Source organism: Portunus trituberculatus, chromosome 21 (assembly GCF_017591435.1).
Source record: "Portunus trituberculatus isolate SZX2019 chromosome 21, ASM1759143v1, whole genome shotgun sequence".
NCBI classification, from domain to species: domain Eukaryota; kingdom Metazoa; phylum Arthropoda; class Malacostraca; order Decapoda; family Portunidae; genus Portunus; species Portunus trituberculatus.
This window is the reverse complement of record NC_059275.1, coordinates 14655640-14674094: the sequence shown is the minus strand read 5'-3', so window position 1 is coordinate 14674094 and position 18455 is coordinate 14655640. Positions and strand designations below refer to the sequence as shown.

The window sequence follows — 18455 nt, the reverse complement described above, 5'->3', positions numbered from 1 at the left end:
ATAAACTATACTTAGGTTTTAAAACCTAAGTAAAGCATACAACAGGGTGGATGGAGAAATAATAAACAGAAATTGTATTAAGAGAAGAGGTAATATAAAAAGTGTGCATAGCATGCATGTTGACATGGGAGTTGAATCTGTATTAAGAGATAAGAAATAAGAAATAGACTGGTTGAAGAGTGAGACAGGACTTAGGCAAGGATGTATATTGTCACCAACACTTTTTTTTTTTCAGTTTGTATTAGCAGCCAGAATGAGAATAATGAATGCAGGAGTAAGTGAGAAGAGTGAGATAAGATTGTGCTTCTTTATGCAGATGATGTAGTGGTCATGAGTGAATCAGCTGAGGCAGAGTTGCAAACTTTGTTGGATGTTCTAGACAGGTATGGAAGATGGTTTAGTAGTGAGAAAAGAAGGGTAATATAGTGAATAGGCCAGAGGATGAAAGTAATGTGGTATGGAGAATGGGAGAGAATGAGTTGTGAAACAGGCACAAGGATATATAACTACTTTGGGATGTGAGTGAGTCTGAATGGGTGTGAATAGGCACCATGTATGGATGTGAATGCAAGGAACTACAGATGGTCTGAGTCCTGCAGCAAAGTGTACCAGATGTGTGACATGGGAGAGGATGAGTCAATGGAGCAAGCAATACTGGAGTGTGAGGTATGAGAGACGATGCAAGTGATTCTGACTGAATTAGGGCATAATTGATGAGTGGAGAAGACAGGAATAGAATGGATAATTGCTGACTGTGTAGAGGAGAAGACAGAAATTGAATGGATAGTTACTGACTGTGTAGAGGCAAGTGAAAGGGTAATTGAGGCTGAGAAGGAGCTCCTGAGAAAATGTGCCATGTTAGATGTAGGGATAATTAGTGAACAGGATACTGATCTTTTTCTTCTGCTTGACTTTTGTTTGTCTTCTACAGGAGTTGTTGATCCAAAAACCTGACTCTTGGAGCGATCCTGAGCAGCCTGTAACATCAAGATAAGAAATGGCATGGGATTATCTGCAGGTCGGCAGTCACTTTAACAAGTAGTAGTAATTGTGCAGCAAAGATTGCTTATTTTTCTGGGATAGTTACTCAAAATTTAAAGTTGAAATAATAGATTCAGATGAAATTTATGCACTACTTGCCAATTTGTCAAGGCCAAATGTTTTCAATTTTATCTTTATAAGATAGAGACCAGTTAGTCCCTCCCAATCAGACAGGTATGAAGCAAGCATTAAAGATTAGTTAGTAGTGGTGGCTGCTGCTGTGTTGGCAAAGGAGAATAGAATTTTTTTCACACCCTAGAAGGAGACTGGGACCAACTTTATACTGACCAGATGTGAAATATTGGTAATTTATTGATACCTTTACTTTTTTTCTTTTTCAGTAGAATAAGCACAATCAAGCTAGCTTTGGACATTGATGCCTTGCTTGTCTGGTTGAGAATTGGTATTCCCAGTTGTCATGTCTGTAAAGATGAAGAAAGTATGGAGTACAAGAGGTTGAGAAGAAATATTGAGTAAGATGAAGTATAAAGCTGAGCAAAGTGGGAACGTGAACTCCCTACACCTGCAGCCACTGACGGGGAGACAAGCCACTACCACCGACACCACTAATCCTTCTGCACAGCCTCTTCACCAGAGACATAACAAAAAGCTGGGTCCTATCGCCAACATGGCTGGACACAACATGCAGAGAGTAGATTCCCCACAGCCAGATTGAGCAAGGAATTGCATGGTCCGGTGTGTGGAATCGTCTGGGAGATTGGGGAAGGTGAGGTGGGTGTGACGATGTATCCTTAGTCAGCCGGAGCTCACAGCCCAGAAGAACACGACTCGCTCCTCCTTCACGAAGTAGTACCTGTCATCACAACAGGAGGGGGCACCCGGCAACTTCCGCCAGCCACAGGGGAGACCCAGCAATGGCCCACACAAGCAGAGCAACCTCACCATGCTGCAGGGGCACAGTGGCACTAACACCTCCCATGCTCAGCTCACCATATCCTGCAGCAGCCTCAGCGTAGTTATGTTCTCTCACTTCCTTGAAGAACCACCAACAGCCTTTTTCTTGCTGGTTGTTCGTAGGTAGTCCTCCACTCATCCAGGACAGCCTGAAACTTGTCCCAGTCCACCCTTCTGATGTCTCATGTGGCAGAGGTCTTGGTGGAGGAGCTATCACCATGGTCCTGGACGAGTGGTGGGCCATCTATGATCAACCAGCAAGAAAGGGACCTGAGGGCAGGCCTACAGAGGGTAAGCAATGCTGCCAGAGGGTAAGCAATGCTGCCATCCTCAACAGGCACTTGCACACACCTGACCGTGGTTCTACAACAAGGAAGAGAGGAAACATAACTTCCCTATCAATTTCCACAGCTGCACAGGAAGCACTCAAACCCTACTACCCTGAGGCTGCTGCAGAATATGGTGAGCAGAGCATGGGAGATGTCACACTGAGTTAAGAAGGTAAAGGGGCTGCAATGGTGCACCACCTTCAGCTGTGGGGGAAAGCAATACTGCTTCCCCCGCCCACACCCAAAGCAGTAGACAGAGGCGCTCACCTATACCTTCACTGGGTGAGCCTCCAACACTCACCTATACCTTCACTGGGTGAGCCTCCAACACTCAGGCTACCACATCAGGTCCTGCAGCCAGAGATGCTGCACTGCTGTCCCTGCTCAACTTGTCCTGGATAGGTGGGCCGCCTGCTGTACATGGACGTTCACCAGGGGCTTAAGCATAGCAGACAGAGTCATCATCATCTCCCTCCTGACTCGGGTCAACCACTGCTGTAGTCTTCCTCAACCTGGAGAAAGCTTTCAAGCTGGCCACCCTGGCAAGGAAAGGGGTTCGAGGGAGGAAGAAACTCACCTGGGTCCAGGACTACCTCCAGCACCATCTCACCTGGGTTAACCTGGAGAAAGCTTTCAAGCTGGCCGCCACCCTGGCAAGGAAAGGGGTTCGAGGGAGGAAGAAACTCACCTGGGTCCAGGACTACCTCCAGCACCATCTCACCTGGGTTAAATTGCAGGGCCACAAGTTCAGCTTCAGTGGAAGCTCAAGAACGGGACGCCCCACGGCAGCATTCTCAGCCCAATCATTCTCAACCTGCTGTTGATGGAACAGCTGGTTGTTTTCCCCTTCCAGCTGGGCACAGCACTGCTCAAGTATGCAGATGCCCTCCCCAGAGGTGACAGTCTTCTACACCAACTTAGTCAGCGCTGCAGGTCTTGCAGCGCAGTATCCCATCACCTCCATATCTTTGCCAAGCAGGGGATACATGTTAGGCTGTACTGGATTCCCAGTCACGTGGGAATATGGGGACACTGAGGTTGTCAAATTAGCTGCCACAGGTCCCACCAGGCATATGCCACCCAGCTGGAAGCAAGCGAGGAGAGCTGCATGACAACACACCCACGAAGTAAAGTGCACTGGGAAAGTGCACTGGGATCTAGAGACCAGCAAGAGGCAGGCATCATGGTACATCATATCGCTGAGTGAGGACAGGAGTATACCCACTGTGGGGAGCACAGCTGCCTTCCACTGAAGCACTTACCTCTTGTCCTGCCATGTTATCACCTGCCTCAGACCAGTCACAAGAGGAAGCCTCCCCGAGACCTGCTCATGGAGGTGATAAGAGCAGCACCCTCTCCCTGATGATCTCACCACACCACACATCTCTGAAGGCTACCTGTGCTTTGTATAAAATAATAAAATTAAATGGCAACATAAAATTTTATGGCAACAAAATTAAATGCAACAAAATAAATAAATGGTGACTGATACAGCTCACACATGTTAGGATTGATAAAGCATGATACAGCTCACACATGTTTGGGTTGATAAAGCAGTCAGCTCTAACCCAACCACAGTGGAAGGGGATGGGTTAAAAAATATCTGTGCAAAGTTTGATGCTATATGAATGAATGAGAGGATGAAAGTGGTACCAAGGAAATAAGGGGTAAATGTCAGTGAAAAAGACAGGATGTTGTTGCTGGGACTGTGAAAGAATGATTGAGGGTGTATGTAAACTACGTAGAGATTAAAGATAGGAATTAGTGGTGATACCCGTTCTACCTTTTTTTCTCTACAGTTGTCCTGGAGCCTCAAACTACTCCTTGATGGTTGAGAAGCAACATTCCATGTAATAGAAGTTTACCTTCATTTGATCTGAAAAGATATAATAAAAATAATAAAATTTTATTAAAGGATATAATACTGTCAGGAACATACCTCGCCAACACGACGGTTAGGTTCCTGAGCTCGTCGTGTTGGGCGACAAGGAGAGAGCTAGTGGCACGAGGCAGCGTGATACCGCCAGCCCCAGGGTGAGTCTAAGACACTTGGGAGGGGAGGTCGCGTGCATCCACCAGGACCAGCAGGAGATTCAAGGCGAAATTATGGTATATTTTACCGATTCGTGTTCGGCAAGGGATGACAGTATTTTCATGACCCCAGCCACTAAAAATGCTCGTCTTTCTTTAAATTCTGTCGTTTCCTGATATTATATGCATCACTGAAAATCTGAAAGAGATACATTGTGTTTCCAATTAAGTGTGCTCCATTCTAGCTTATCCTAAAGCACACCAACTCAATTTTACTCCTCTTCCCCTTCCTAACTTTCATTTTAAGAAGGATTCTTTATACAATCCCCCTCTGGATCTAACTAATGATTTTCTATATTTGTAAGCCAGCCAAGTAAAACCTTCTGGAGCCACAGTTAAAATGTAGCTTAGGCACAAGCAACAAACTATAAATATTTAGAGTAAAATACCATTTCTCACCTAAGGTGTTGAGTGGACGTATCTGCCTTCTACAAATCACACACACTCAAGAAGTGGTTATCCTTGAAGCAGCTTGTAAGTTTCCTGATAAATCAACAGAATAACTAGGAGAGATGGTGACTGCTGGATTCCATACCTGCAAGAAGGGAAGATATATCAGCTGGCTGACATGGCAAGACCACATACATGGAGCTTTATGATGTGTAAACCTGTCAGTCCTTGTACAAAAACAAGGTACAGGTATAATAATGTGTGCATCAATAATCCTAATTCATACCTGTTCCAGCATTCCACCACTACATAGATAAAACTGTTTTAAGTTCATTAGATTAAACTTAAGCCTGCTACTTCTTGATGATCTCTCTCTCTCTCTCTCTCTCTCTCTCTCTCTCTCTCTCTCTCTCTCTCTCTCTCTCTCTCAGGAACTAGACCAGAGGTGAAGTGTCCCCAGGTTGGACTGCTCTACCAGTATCAACCCTTCGTGTCTTAACACTAATAGCATTGCTGGCCCACCATCTTGACTCCATCTACTGTCTCTACTATTTTCAAGTCAGCAGATTCTATTAAGAAGGCTAGTGAGACCGTATCTTCCTTGCAAGCTAAAAGAACCACCTGAACTCGTGACCTACAATGGATAAAATGGAAAGCCTTGTGGAAATGTGGTACACAAGTTTTGTATGTGATACAATGATGCGCCCTTTATTTACATTCCACAGGTTGCCGGTTAGTGTCTTTCCCATTTCACTCTCCCTCCCTTCATAAATTTAAGATCATCATTATAAAGTTACGTACATACATATATAAGTGTACATTATAATGACTTAAATTAAACTGCCTAACTGTTCAACTTCATAATTTTCATTAAGCCTTTCACTGTACTATGATGCACCCGCACTTTGTTTACTCTCAATGGAAGTTCAAGACAGGGGTTAACCTTGTTATAATTGGTTCGCTTAACGAAGGGTTTTTTAGGAACGTAAGCCCTTCGTTAAGCGGGGGTTGCCTGTATATAAAATAAAAAGAATTATGACCTGCATTGGTAAGTCTCTTATTTCACAACCTCCTTAGAGTGGCAGGCAATGGTGTGGTCCCTTTCTTCATTATCACAGATGTAATCCTGCAGCTACTAGATTTCTCTTCTGTGTTGCATGTCACACCTGTTGTCTTCAAGAACCCTCCAGGCATCTGTTGAACACTGGAGCATAAGATAAGCTGCAACAATTCTGCAATAAAGTTACAAGTACCAGCCCAAGGTATGAACAAACTAAGGGACTGTTTAGGGGCCACAATGCAATCAGAAGCTCCCAACAGCACTTGGAAAATGTTAAATCAATTACAATTGTTAAAGAAATATGTCAAACCCCATTTAATAAAGCAGTGTTAGTCAGTGTCTTGCATCTATTACAAAATACAACAACTTACCACTTTTATACAAAGCTTTAAATATAACTTTCAGTCTGAATTTTAACCCAATACTGTTATTATGTTATGTTATGTGAACTGATCAACCACAAGTAATAGTTAGCAGCAAGAGAAGTAGTAGTGGTGGTGGTGGTAATCAATCTTGCTTAGGGTCCCATAAAGACTTGGGCCAGCTCTGTATGTAGCAATCCCAGGGGAAATTTTCATTTATATACCTTTTCATTTTGTTTTGACATGCTTGGAAACAACTAAAAAAAAAAAACTGCTGCCAGGCAAAACTATGAGATAATATAAAAAGAACCTCAACAAACTCACTTTGAAATGGTAGTAACAATAGCACATTTATAAGTAAATGTGATTTTTTCCAAATAGACACAGTAAGGGAGCCAAGATATTAAAGAGCAAAATTTATCTAAACCTAACCTAACCACCTAATGTAATTTTACTATTGTCTATATGCTACTGTCCTGGAGAAGTAGTAGGCCTTTTCTCACTAAGTGATTTCATGGACAAAAAAGTCTACCAATTATGTAGCACAAGAGGGAAGGGAAAAGTCTTCTCCCTCTTCTTCTTTTTTGGACTTGTGATGTTTAGAATCACTTCCTAGGTCTCTCTCTCCTTTCACTGTCTGTAAAGTTGGTCCCTTACTGCCCAGCATTCAACTAAAAAAAATTTTTATGTGGATCACTATTTCAATGTCTGTCTTTGTCACCTGTCAGTCCTTGTACTGTTCTGATCCCTCTGTCTTCAGTCTCATTCCTCTCCTGCCATGCTTTCTTACCCATGATTCTTGCTACCTGCCTGTCCAAATTTTTTCTTTGCTCTTTGTATTTGTCACACTCCACTATAAGGTGCGCCAGTTTCCTTTTCTTCACAACACATTCCACATTGCGGTTCAATTGCATCTCTATTTCTCCCATTTACCTCTAATGTGTCACTCCTTGCTCTCAACAGAAGTTTTCCTGCTCAATCCCCCGGTATCACTCCTCTCTACCTATCATTATCTTGTGTCTGTACCACTTCAACACACTCTTCATCTCTATGCCATTCCTTCATTCCTGGTGTCCATTTTCTTCTATTCTGGTTTTGATTTCCTTAACTCTCATTTCTGGCAGGTTGTTTTCTATTCTTCCTCTTTCTTCTTTTTCATTCCAAATGGAATTGTCCATACACACTTTATATGTTCATTTGGCCCATCTCTCATCACTCTTAGATTCTATTTTCTTTTGCAAAACATAGTTTCCCTTTTCCCATTCTTTCCGTGAACAAACTCCACCCCATATCTACGTGTATGGTTTCCATTGCAGTACACCTCAGGCACCTAAACACCATCTTCTTATTGAATTTTGAATGACTTTTCTTGTCTTCTATACTGTAGTTGGTTACTTCTAATCAATATAAAGAATGTGGCACTGCCAAGTTTTTCCATAAAACCTTTTCATGATCATACTTGCTAATTTATCTGCTTTCATTATCATTTCCATCACTTTTTTTTTTTTTTAGTTATATTAATTATCCTTTATGCACTCCCTTCAATTCCTTCCTTTCCTATTCTATCCCGAGATAACTGTAACAGTCCACCACTTCTCCAACATCATTCCCCCATCACCCATTGTCCCTCTTCTGTAGTGTTGAACTCCATAACTTTACAGACTTTACTTCTGAATTTCATTTCACTCTTTTCCATATTCTTCAACAATGTGGAATATCCTGTCCATGTCCTCTCTGCTTTGTGTTATGAGTACTACATCATCTGCATATCCAAACCAGCCCAATTTAGTTTCCAATTTTTGCTCCTATTTCAGCTTTTCTGATCCTGGCAAACATTTCAATATATAGCTATGCTGAACAGGGCTGGGGACATCATGCAAACTTGCCACACTCCTGTGTTATTTTCATCCAATGTTTCTGTTTCCCAACCTAAATTTCATCTCATTATCAGTGTACATTCCTAATTTTATGGTATAGGGCGAGGTGTTCAAGGAGTTCCATTAATTTACTTCTGTTGACTGAATTGTATGCTTTCTCAGTGTCCAAAAATCCAAGGTATAGTTCTTTGTTCTTTCTTGTTTCTGTTGATTAACTCCTTCAATACAGATACAATTTATAAGCCTCTTCCTTTTTTTTCTGAATCTGCTTTGTTCTTCTCTAATTACCCCTTCTTGCTCTATCCATCTTTGTATTTTTTTATTTTCATTGTACCAAAAAGCTTGTTCAGTATGTTTAAAATCTTATTGGTCTATAGTTTCCAATTTCTATCTTTTTTTCCTCCTTTGTGGATTAGTTCTACTCAATTCTTATGGCAGTTCTATGGTATCTGTCCAGTTTCAAAAGCTTCTTAAAATGGGTTGTGGAGTGCTATCTTCATGTTATCTCCTTGCTTCATGAATTCTGCCACTATATTGTCACATTCAGCAGCTTTCTTGTCCTTCATTTTCTGTATGACTTGTATTACCTCTTCTTTTGTTGATATTTCTTCTGTAAGGTTGTGCTTTCCCATGTAGACAGTCTTCATTGTGGTGATCTTGTTTGCTTATTTTTCGTACAATGTCTCTTCAGAAGTCCTGAATACTTTTTTTTATTTCTTCCTATTCTGTTTTCTCTATCTTATCTTTCAATTTTTTTTTTTTTTTTCACTTAAAGGTCTTAAGCTTTCTTTCAATATTTTCTCTATCCCTGTCTTTCTTTGGTAATTTGTTAATTGCATGTGCTCTATCTCCCATTTTGATACTTGTTTTGTATTGGCTGTTGAGTTTTCTTCATTTCTAGCAGATATTCAGTCCATTTCTGTTGCCAAACTTCCTTTTTTGTTTCTATTGGATATATTATGCATGTGGTGTACGATATGTTTTCCCAGGACTAAGCCGGGCACTGCTTGGCGCCTAAGGTGTAACTCTCAGTTTGCCGCTCTATTCAGTAAAGGAAAGACGTACGCCGACGTGTCTTATTTCCCTACTTGGATATCTTCCATGGTGCAGTGATACACCGTACCTGCAACGATTAATTCAAGATGCCTCTACCTCGCCGGTCCCCTCGCTCGACGCCCAAGGCCTTGACACCAGTGGTTCCTCGCAGCCTCCAGCCGCTGCTCCAGCAGGCGAGGCAGAACATCAGTGACCAGCAACAAACCATCACCACCCTGCGGACGGACATGGCGGCACTCAACACACGCGGCTACACAGCACCCACGTCTTGGGTGCCTCTCTCTGCTGCCCCCGAGAAATGCGACCTGGATATGACACCAGCTGCATTCAGGTCGTGGAAATGGTCCATGGATTGCTGGCTTCTCCTCTGCAAGTGGCCACGGCATGAAGCAGTCCATCATGTCAGGCTCCTCTGTGCCCCCCCACTGTAACGCATCTTGGACGCCAGGTTCACCTTCGACCAGTGGAGCGCCCTCACACAGCAGGAGGCGTTAGACGCCATCAGCAACTTAGTGCTTAGCTCCTCTAGCCAGGCAGTGCAGTGGGCAGAGATTTTCAGTGTCAGCCAAGGGCAGGACGAGAGTGTTAGTGACTACTTCATACGGGGCACCCAGAATGTCAACGATTGTGCGTTCGAGTGTCCCCAGTGCAGTCTCAACCTCTCCGAGTATCTACTCCTGAAAAAGCTTGTGGTAGGCATACGCAACACAGGCCTCAAACAGCAGGTGTACCAAGCGTGTGACTCAATAGGCAGTGTGGACGCCCTAAGGGCCATGTGTTGCGCGTACGAGGCGGCCCGCCAACACACCACAGGCGTGAGCTGTTGGCGGGAAGGCAGTCGTGCGGCTGGCACCGTCTGGGCGGAGAAGGACGAGCACCAGACGCCCGACGCCACCGCCACCGCCTCTGGCAAGACACAGTCCTCACATACATGCTGGAACTGCGGCACTTCACACACCCCTGACAGACCTTCCTGCCCGGCTAGGGAGGCAGTCTGTATCGCCTGTCATAAGAGAGGCCATTTCAAGAAGTGCTGCAGGAGTTCAAAGCGCCCACATGGCACCACATCTGCCAACACCGTCTCAGGATCAGTGACGACGGCAGGTGCGAACGTGTCCCGCCAATCCACCATAGAGGTGACCGTGGCACTTGGAAAGGGAGGCAAGCACTGTACAGCAGCTGTTGCGGACACCGGTGCCCAGGTGTGCGTCGCCGGGGCGGCCCTCCTGTCCAGTCTCTACATACAGTCCATGCAGCTGCAGGGACGCGCAGGCTTGCGGGATGTAGCGGACCTGCCCTTACAGTGCCTCGGGTCGTGCTGATGTAACATAACTCTCGGCGTTCGTGCTACACAGCAGGACGTCTACTTCATACCCTCTGCCAAGTCACTGTTTCAGTCACTGAGCGCATGCAGGGAGCTGGGGTTGGTGCCTGCCAGTGGGTGACGCGATCGCTGAGCCTGCCCAGCCACCGGACAAGCCCGCAACGATACCGTTCCCACCACACGAGGAGCATGTACGACGGCTAGAGGAGCGGCTGCTTCAATACTTCTCGCCTCTGCCTTCAACACCACAAGGAGCCCGCTGCCCGTGATGGAAGGCGAGCCTGCTGGAAGACAATGTACGGCGAGGCATCATCGAGCCTGTCCCGGCAGGGGAACACACGGAGTGGTGTGCCCGTATGGTTGTGGTAGCCAAGAAATCAGGGCAGCCACAGCGCACTGTAGACTACCAGCGCCTCAACGCCACATGCCGCAGGGAGAGACACCACACCCCTGCCCCCTTCGACATGGTGTCCAGCGTCCACAAACATTGCTTCAAGACAGTGGCAGACGCCTATTGGGGGTACCACCAAGTCAGGCTGGACAAGGAGAGTCGCAGTCTCACCACCTTCATAACCCCATGGGGAAGGTTCAAGTACCTTCAGGTACCCCCATGGGCCACTGCTCCGCTGGCGGTGCGTACACAAAGCGCTTCGACGACGCCATCCAAGGCATCATGAGGAAGCACAAGAGTGTCGACGACACCCTTCTGTACCATGGCAGCATTGAAGAGGCATTCTGGCACACATACGAGTTTCTGGCGACCTGAGCAGCCAAAGGGATTACTCTGAAGCCAGAAAAATTCCAATTTGCATGGAGGGAGTGGATTTCGTGGGTTTTCGCCTCGGCTGGGACAAGTACAAACCCACGGATGAGCACCTCGCGGCAATCAAGAACTTCAAGGTGCCTGACAAGCCCTCCATCTCAGACATCAGGTCGTGGTATGGGTTTGTTAATCAACTTGCCCCATTCCTCGCCACGGCTCCAATCATGAATATCTTCAAGAAGCTCCTGAAGAAGCCGTGCGGGAAGTCTGTGTACTGAGACGAGCAACTGCAGGAAAAATTCCACCGTGCTCAGGACACTATATGCCATCTTGCGAAGGACGGCCTGGCATACTATGACAAAACCCGCCCCACAGTTGCCCTCACAGAATGGAGTAGGAAGGGCATCGGATTCATCATCCTGCAATAGTTCTGCCACTGCTCGTCTGCCGTCGCTCCCTTCTGCTGCAGGGCCGGCTGGTGTCTGGCCCTGTGCGGAAGCTGCCATCTCACAGCCGCCAAGACTGGTTATGCCGCAGTGGAGGGGGAGGCTTTGGCTGTGGTGTGGTGCCTCCAAAAAGCCAGGCTGTTCTTGTTGGGATGCCCAAACCTCACCATTGTCACTGACAACCGCCCTCTCACCAAGCTACTGGGGGACAGGGCCCTGACTGAGGTCATCAACGCAGGACTCTTCCAGCTAAAGGAGCGGATGCTACAGTACCGCTTCTAGGTCAAATATCTGCCAGGGAAAAGGAAAGCCGCAGCCGACTTCTTGTCCAGGTATCCAGCCCTCAGAAGCCCCACCACAGACACTGACGCCAACCTGGATGAGGACCTCACCGAGGCAGTAGCAGCTGCGGTCATCGCCACAGTGGAACACGAGGATCACATCCTCGATGAGTCAGCAGTGAGAAAATCTGCAGCCGACGACCCTGTATACCAATTGCTACTGGCCAAAGTGTTGGCCGCGGACTGGCACCAGCACAAGTCACAAGAGGTGGCCTGCCTGCGCCCTTTCTACGGCGTGAGAGACAGGTTGGCAGTCAATCAAGACCTCGGCACATACACCTTTGACCAAGGTTGTGTGCGACTCGTGATGCCTGAGCCCTCCACCCACGGGTAGCAGCAAGCCTACACACTGGTCACCAAGGGCTGGACTCCATGCTGCGAAGGGCGAGGCAGTGCATATACTGGCCCGGGTTGGAAGGGGACCTGCAGCACTACAGGGCATCGTGCACGTCATACGAGACACACGCCCTCTCTCAGCCCTCAGAAACACTCATCATCACGCCGCCCCCAGAGTACCCATTCCAATCCACAGTGGCGGACATGTTCCAGCACGAGCGACACAGCTACATGGTTTACGCCGACAGGCTCACCGGATGGTTAGAACTGACTCGCTTCCCAAACGGTGCCACGTCTCAAAAAATTAAGAGCCAATTGAGGCAGTACTTCACGAGATGGGGTGCCCCGGAACAGCTGTCCACTGATGGGGGCCGAACCTGGCGAGCGAGGAAATGTCAGAATTCCTCAAGAAGTGGGGTGATCACTACACGCCTGTCATCAGCACACTATCCCCAGTCAAACGGGTGTGCCGAAGCAGCAGTCAAGACAACCAAGAGAATCATCAGAGCCAACACAGGTAGCGGGGGGTCGTTGGATACTGACAAAACTTCCCTCACTGTGCTTCAGTATCTCAACACCCCGCTGCGACCAATAAACAAGTCTCCCGCCCAACTTGCCACTGGAAGGCAACTGCGTGATGGCGTGCCAATGGCCCGACGGCACTACAAGGTGGACAGGCACTGGGGAAGGGCGCTGCGCAAGAGAAGTGAAAATGGGAGAGGAAGGCAACACCCTGATGGCGAACAGCACACCTAGACAGCTCCGGCCCCTGTCCCCCCGGCAAACGCGTTAGACTGCAGAACCAGGCCTCCAGCACGTGGGACCGCACGGGCTTGATCGTAGAGGCACTGCCTTACAGGCAGTACACCGTCAGGCTTGATGGTAGCGGCCGAATAAGCCTCAAGAACAGGAAACATCTGAGGCCCGTCCCCGAGTCAACCTCGCCACCCGCACAGCCAACCCAGCTAACCACTCAGCCAACCCCGCCACCCGCACAAGCATCCATCCCGACCCAACCTCAGCCGCACCCCAAGAGGCAGATGCGGCGCCCGGGGTGGCTAAGTGACTATGTGTAACACACACACACACACACACACACACCTACTTCAGCTCAGTTAAAGTTATTGTTAGTTTCGCCCATACTTTTGTAGCTAATTCCATTCCATGTTTAGTTTGTTCCTGCCCTGGTACTTAGGTAGCCCATTATGCACATACACATGTCAGATCAATGTGTTAGAGGCACACATTTATCTTACTGGGGGGGGGGATATTGGATATATTATGTATGTGGTGTATGGTATGTTTTCCCGGGACTAAGCCAGGCACTGCTTGGCGCCTAAGGTGTACCTCTCAGTTTGCCACTCTACTCAGTAAAGGAAAGACGTACGCCGACATGTCTCATTTCCCTACTTGGACATCTTCCAGTTTCTCCTTTAGTTTCCATGATTCTCTTCAGTTTTCTTTCTATGCTGTATGACTGCTTTGACTTCTTCGTCCCAACACCCTTTAAACTTCTTGCCACATGTATTTACCCTATTTTTTCTAATCTTTTCTTACTTTTCAAGGATTCTTTTTTTTTTATGTTTCTCTCCCAGTCATTGATTGTTCAGCTCTTCATGTATTCTTTTCCTATTGCTGTATTTAAGTCTCATCTGTATTCTGACCACAGGGATTTCTTTACTATTTCCACTTCTATTTCTTTCCCTTGTTTCTTGTCCTTGCTATAATTTTTCCTTGTTACACCAATCATTACATTGTCTCCTATATCTATTATTTCATTTGACCAGAAATTCATCTTTTCTTTATCTACTTCTTCATTTACTAATATGTAGTCAATCTCTGTCTCGACTGCAGTCAATTCCTATCTGTGCCTTGTTAAATGTTCTAGCTCCAGCATCTATCTGGGCATTCCTGGTGTCTTTTACCTCTGTATCTGGTTCTCAATCTTCAGTATGGTTTTCCTCCCTATTTCCAGCCTCTTGTTTAATCAGATTCTCATTTCTGTCACTGTCCTCAAAGTTTATCTCTTCACTACCTGTCTCACCTTTCTCCTAAATTTCTACATCTCCATTCCTCATCTCAGTATTCTCGTCTACCTCTCCTGCTAACCACTCTTTCCTAACTTCTTTTTCATACTTTGTACAGAACACACATTTCTAATTTTTCAATACTGGACAATTCTTCAGATATACGAACCCCAAACATGCAACATGATACCAATCACTTCATCTATGGTATGTGAGCCACCTACTCCTCCCTTGCTTGACTTTTTGCTTACACTCTTTACAGTCACTATTGTTCATCATTTTGTCAGCTTATGTGAGCCACAAGTATAAAACCATTTCAATTTCTTAGCTTTCAACAGTCACCTCACAGCATCCTCCTCTCTCCTCTGTCTCAGCTTTGGTCAAACAATTGTGGAAATTTCTTTTTAATATGGTAATTTCTGAGACATTCTAAGGCAACTTGCAGTGTATGTTAAGGCATACTATAGTCTACTTATGCTACTTTATATTCAACAATATCTCTTATACTGTTTTTTATTTTTTTTTTTTTTTGCCTGTGCTAACATTAGTAGTAGTATTGTATAACATATTAGTAACATAGTGGTAAAACACAATAGTACTGGACAACTTGCACAAAAAAAAACAATAGCTATAGTACGTAGAAAACACACACACACACACACACACACACACACACACACACACACACACACACACACACACACACACACACATTTAATAATGATAATAATGCTGCGACAACAGCAAAAATAGTAACTAACTGCTGCTACTACTAGATACCACCATTAAACTCCTTCACACACTGTCATTCATCATTCCTTACTTCTAAGTAACAATTCATTAATTTCATCACGGAATGATACGTGGAAATACGCTTAAACCCTGACACTTGAGGTGAATATGAATGAGAAACAAACCGAGTGGGAGAAGGGACCGTCTGTGTTTGGGTGCGAGGGCGTCCAGGCGGGGTCATGAACGGACACATAAACCTCACCTGCTTAACTCATTTTGGGGACTCATTTATATATCTATAAGGTTATTTCTGGCTTTCCTTCACTCTCTGGGTCTGGAAACACAAGAGCGTTCAGCTAAATATTCACATGCAGAGCGAGAGGGAGGATGGCAGTATGTTCGTCTGGGGCCCTTTATTTACGATATTTACGTAACGTAAACCATTGTGAAAATCGCGAGAAGAAAGAAGGCGCCCAAACTGGAATGTACTATATTTTCTGACATAACAAAAAGTTTAACTAATACACAAATTATAATAACTTAATCGGACTTTGTAATAAGAGCGTAGGATCCACTAATGTGTCAACAATTATCACCAACGGTACTACAAAAACATTAAAATATTGACAAGGGAATACAACCTGAAAAAGTTTCATTATATCTTCAGAATACGAACATTTTAAGCTATCCAGCGGAATAAAGAAAACACGAATGCCTTGTCACATAAAGAAAATATTTTTTTTCCATTCGGCCCCACTATTACGTTAAATTGAAAAATACGAAAAGATAGCCTTGATTTACTTGGATATTACTAATGGGAACATGTTTTTCATATTTTTTAGATCTTATATCAAGCACCAAAATAATCCTAGGCGTGTTAATTAAAAAAGTTATAAATTATAGTGACATTAATGTTATATTTTCGATAAACAAAAAAACACAGCTAGACTCGATCTTATTATGGCTTAAGACTTGTTATACTTTGCTAATAATAAATCAAATATCAAAACAATTCCAGCTCAAGTAATAAAAAGAAATTACATATTGCTTTAGAGCCGAAATGTTTTTTTTGCAACGTTTACTGGGTTCCTCCACCTCCTCTTCCCGTCCCCTCATTCCTCTCTATTTTCCTTCCACCAACTCTTCATCCACCTCCTCCTACGCCCAGTCTCAAAAACACCTAGAAACACACAGAAAATCCGATATTTTACGATATATATGTGTCATAGGAAATATCAGCGTAGCCTGACCAAAATGAGAGGATCTAGGTGGGGGTCGGCAGCCTGGCGTGTGGCGGCTCGGCGGGTCATGATAGAGGGCGGTAACCTGGATATCATTGTATGTGCTATGGAATGGTATGGTATAGTATGGTATGGCATGGTGTGTGTGTGTGTGTGTGTGTGTGTGTGTGTGGCGGAGGTTATTAGCGGTCTACGGCCCGGCGGATGGCAGTTCGGGCTGGAGCCTGGAAGCCGATGATATTGGTGTGGGGATATGAACACTGCACTCTTGCCCCTTCCACTGCCCTGTGTGTGTGTGTGTAATTCACTGTTTGATCTGCTGCAGTCTCTGACGAGACAGCCAGACGTTACCCTACGGAACGAGCTCAGAGCTCATTATTTCCGATCTTCGGATAGGCCTGAGACCAGGCACTCACCACACACCGGGACAACAAGGTCACAACTCCTCGATTTACATCCCGTACCTACTCACTGCTAGGTGAACAGGGGCTACACGTGAAAGGAGACACCCAAATATCTCCACCCGGTCGGGGAATCGAACCCCGGTCCAATGGCTTGTGAAGCCAGCGCTCTAACCACTGAGCTACCGTGTGTGTGTGTGTGTGTGTGTGTGTGTGTGTGTGTGTAATTCACCTCAGTTGCCTGCTGGTCACCCAGCCAGCCTTCCCCATTACGGAGCGAGCTCAAGTGTGTGTGTGTGTGTGTGTGTGTGTGTGTGTGTGTGTGTGTGTGTGTGCAGGTTGAGAGAGAGAGAGAGAGAGAGAGAGAGAGAGAGAGAGAGAGAGAGAGAGAGAGAGAGAGAGAGAGAGAGAGAGAGAGAGAGAGAGAGAGAGAGAGAGGGGTGGGACAAACATCACGTCGTAAGTTACAAAATAGGAAGGGAAAACAACAATATGAAACCCAACTGAGTCATAGCTTCACCGTACCTGACAACAGTATCAGTAATAGTAACAGTTGTAGTAAAACAGTACATGGAAGTCGATTCCTTTAAAATAGTGGGGGACATGAACGAGGGGACGAGCCCAGCCAAGAAAAATGGTGGGGGACGAATCATACTACATCCCTCTCAGTCAGAATAGTAGGGGAACAAAACATGTCACCCACGTCATCCCCATAATCCATTCCCAAGGTAAATTTGCACTTTCCACCGATACCCGTCCTAATCTACCGTTTATATGATGTCTGTCCAAGGGGTGGGGGGGTGCTAAGGTCAAAGTCGAATGATATATATCTATGCAAAACCACTACTGGTGCTGGAGTTTGTGGTGTTCCTTCCCCAGGACGTTGCATTGACAGCCAGCTACCCTTACCACTGTTTCTTCCCGTTACTCACCATTTCCCGTCACTGCTATGCCTTGCTGCCGCTATTAGGTTGCGTCCTAATATACGCATCCCTCCAGCTCTCCTCTTTTCCAGGCTCTCCCTTCGCAGCTCTTTCACGACACTCAGCTGATTTGACGTCACGTGTGTGAAGCCACGCTATTGGTCAACAAGGGAAAAGAGAAGAGATAAATGGAAGGAATGAGATTAAAACAGGATAGAAAGAAAAATTGATAAATGGAGGAAATGGAAACAAAATCAGAATAGAAAGAAATTGGATAAGGAAATGGGAATAAAACAAGAGATAACAAGAAAAATGGATAACTAATAAAGGAATAGGAGGAAATGTGAATGAAAATAATGATAATGAATAATGTTAATGATAACGAATAATGAAATAGGAGGAAATGATAATAAAACCAGATATAAAGAAAAATAGATGACAAATAAAGGAAAAGCAAGGATAAAGAATAAGGAAATAGGAAGAAATGGTAATGCGAATGATGAAATGGGAAATAGGAAAGTGGAATGAAAATATTAACGAATAAGGAATTAGGAGGAAATGGTAATAAAACAGCAGATAGAAAATGACAACGAATAGATGAAGAGGATAACATAGGAGAATAGGGATAAATGAAAGTGAAATGATAACTAATAAGTGAAGTTAAAATATGATAACTAGTAAGGGAATAGAAAGAGCGTGTGTACATATGCACTGATGAGTGTTGACCAATAGTCAATAGCGTGGCTTCATACATGTGACTTCAAACTAGCTGCGCACGTGAAAGAGCTGCGAAGGGTGAG

General features: G+C 45.1%; 2 long non-coding RNA genes across 2 annotated transcripts; one reads left to right on the top strand and one right to left on the bottom strand.

Moving 5' to 3' along the window:
- The first annotated feature begins 269 nt into the window (after nucleotides 1-269).
- LOC123507115 lies at nucleotides 270-1526 on the top strand. Its single transcript, XR_006675586.1, has 3 exons — nucleotides 270-383; nucleotides 932-1018; nucleotides 1386-1526. It is a non-coding gene; the product is annotated as an uncharacterized LOC123507115 (long non-coding RNA).
- A 916-nt stretch (nucleotides 1527-2442) lies between these two features.
- LOC123507116 lies at nucleotides 2443-5349 on the bottom strand. Its single transcript, XR_006675587.1, has 5 exons — nucleotides 4776-5349; nucleotides 4069-4515; nucleotides 3007-3687; nucleotides 2593-2895; nucleotides 2443-2558 (listed from the first exon to the last, which is right to left on the bottom strand). It is a non-coding gene; the product is annotated as an uncharacterized LOC123507116 (long non-coding RNA).
- Nucleotides 5350-18455: the final 13106 nt, after the last annotated feature.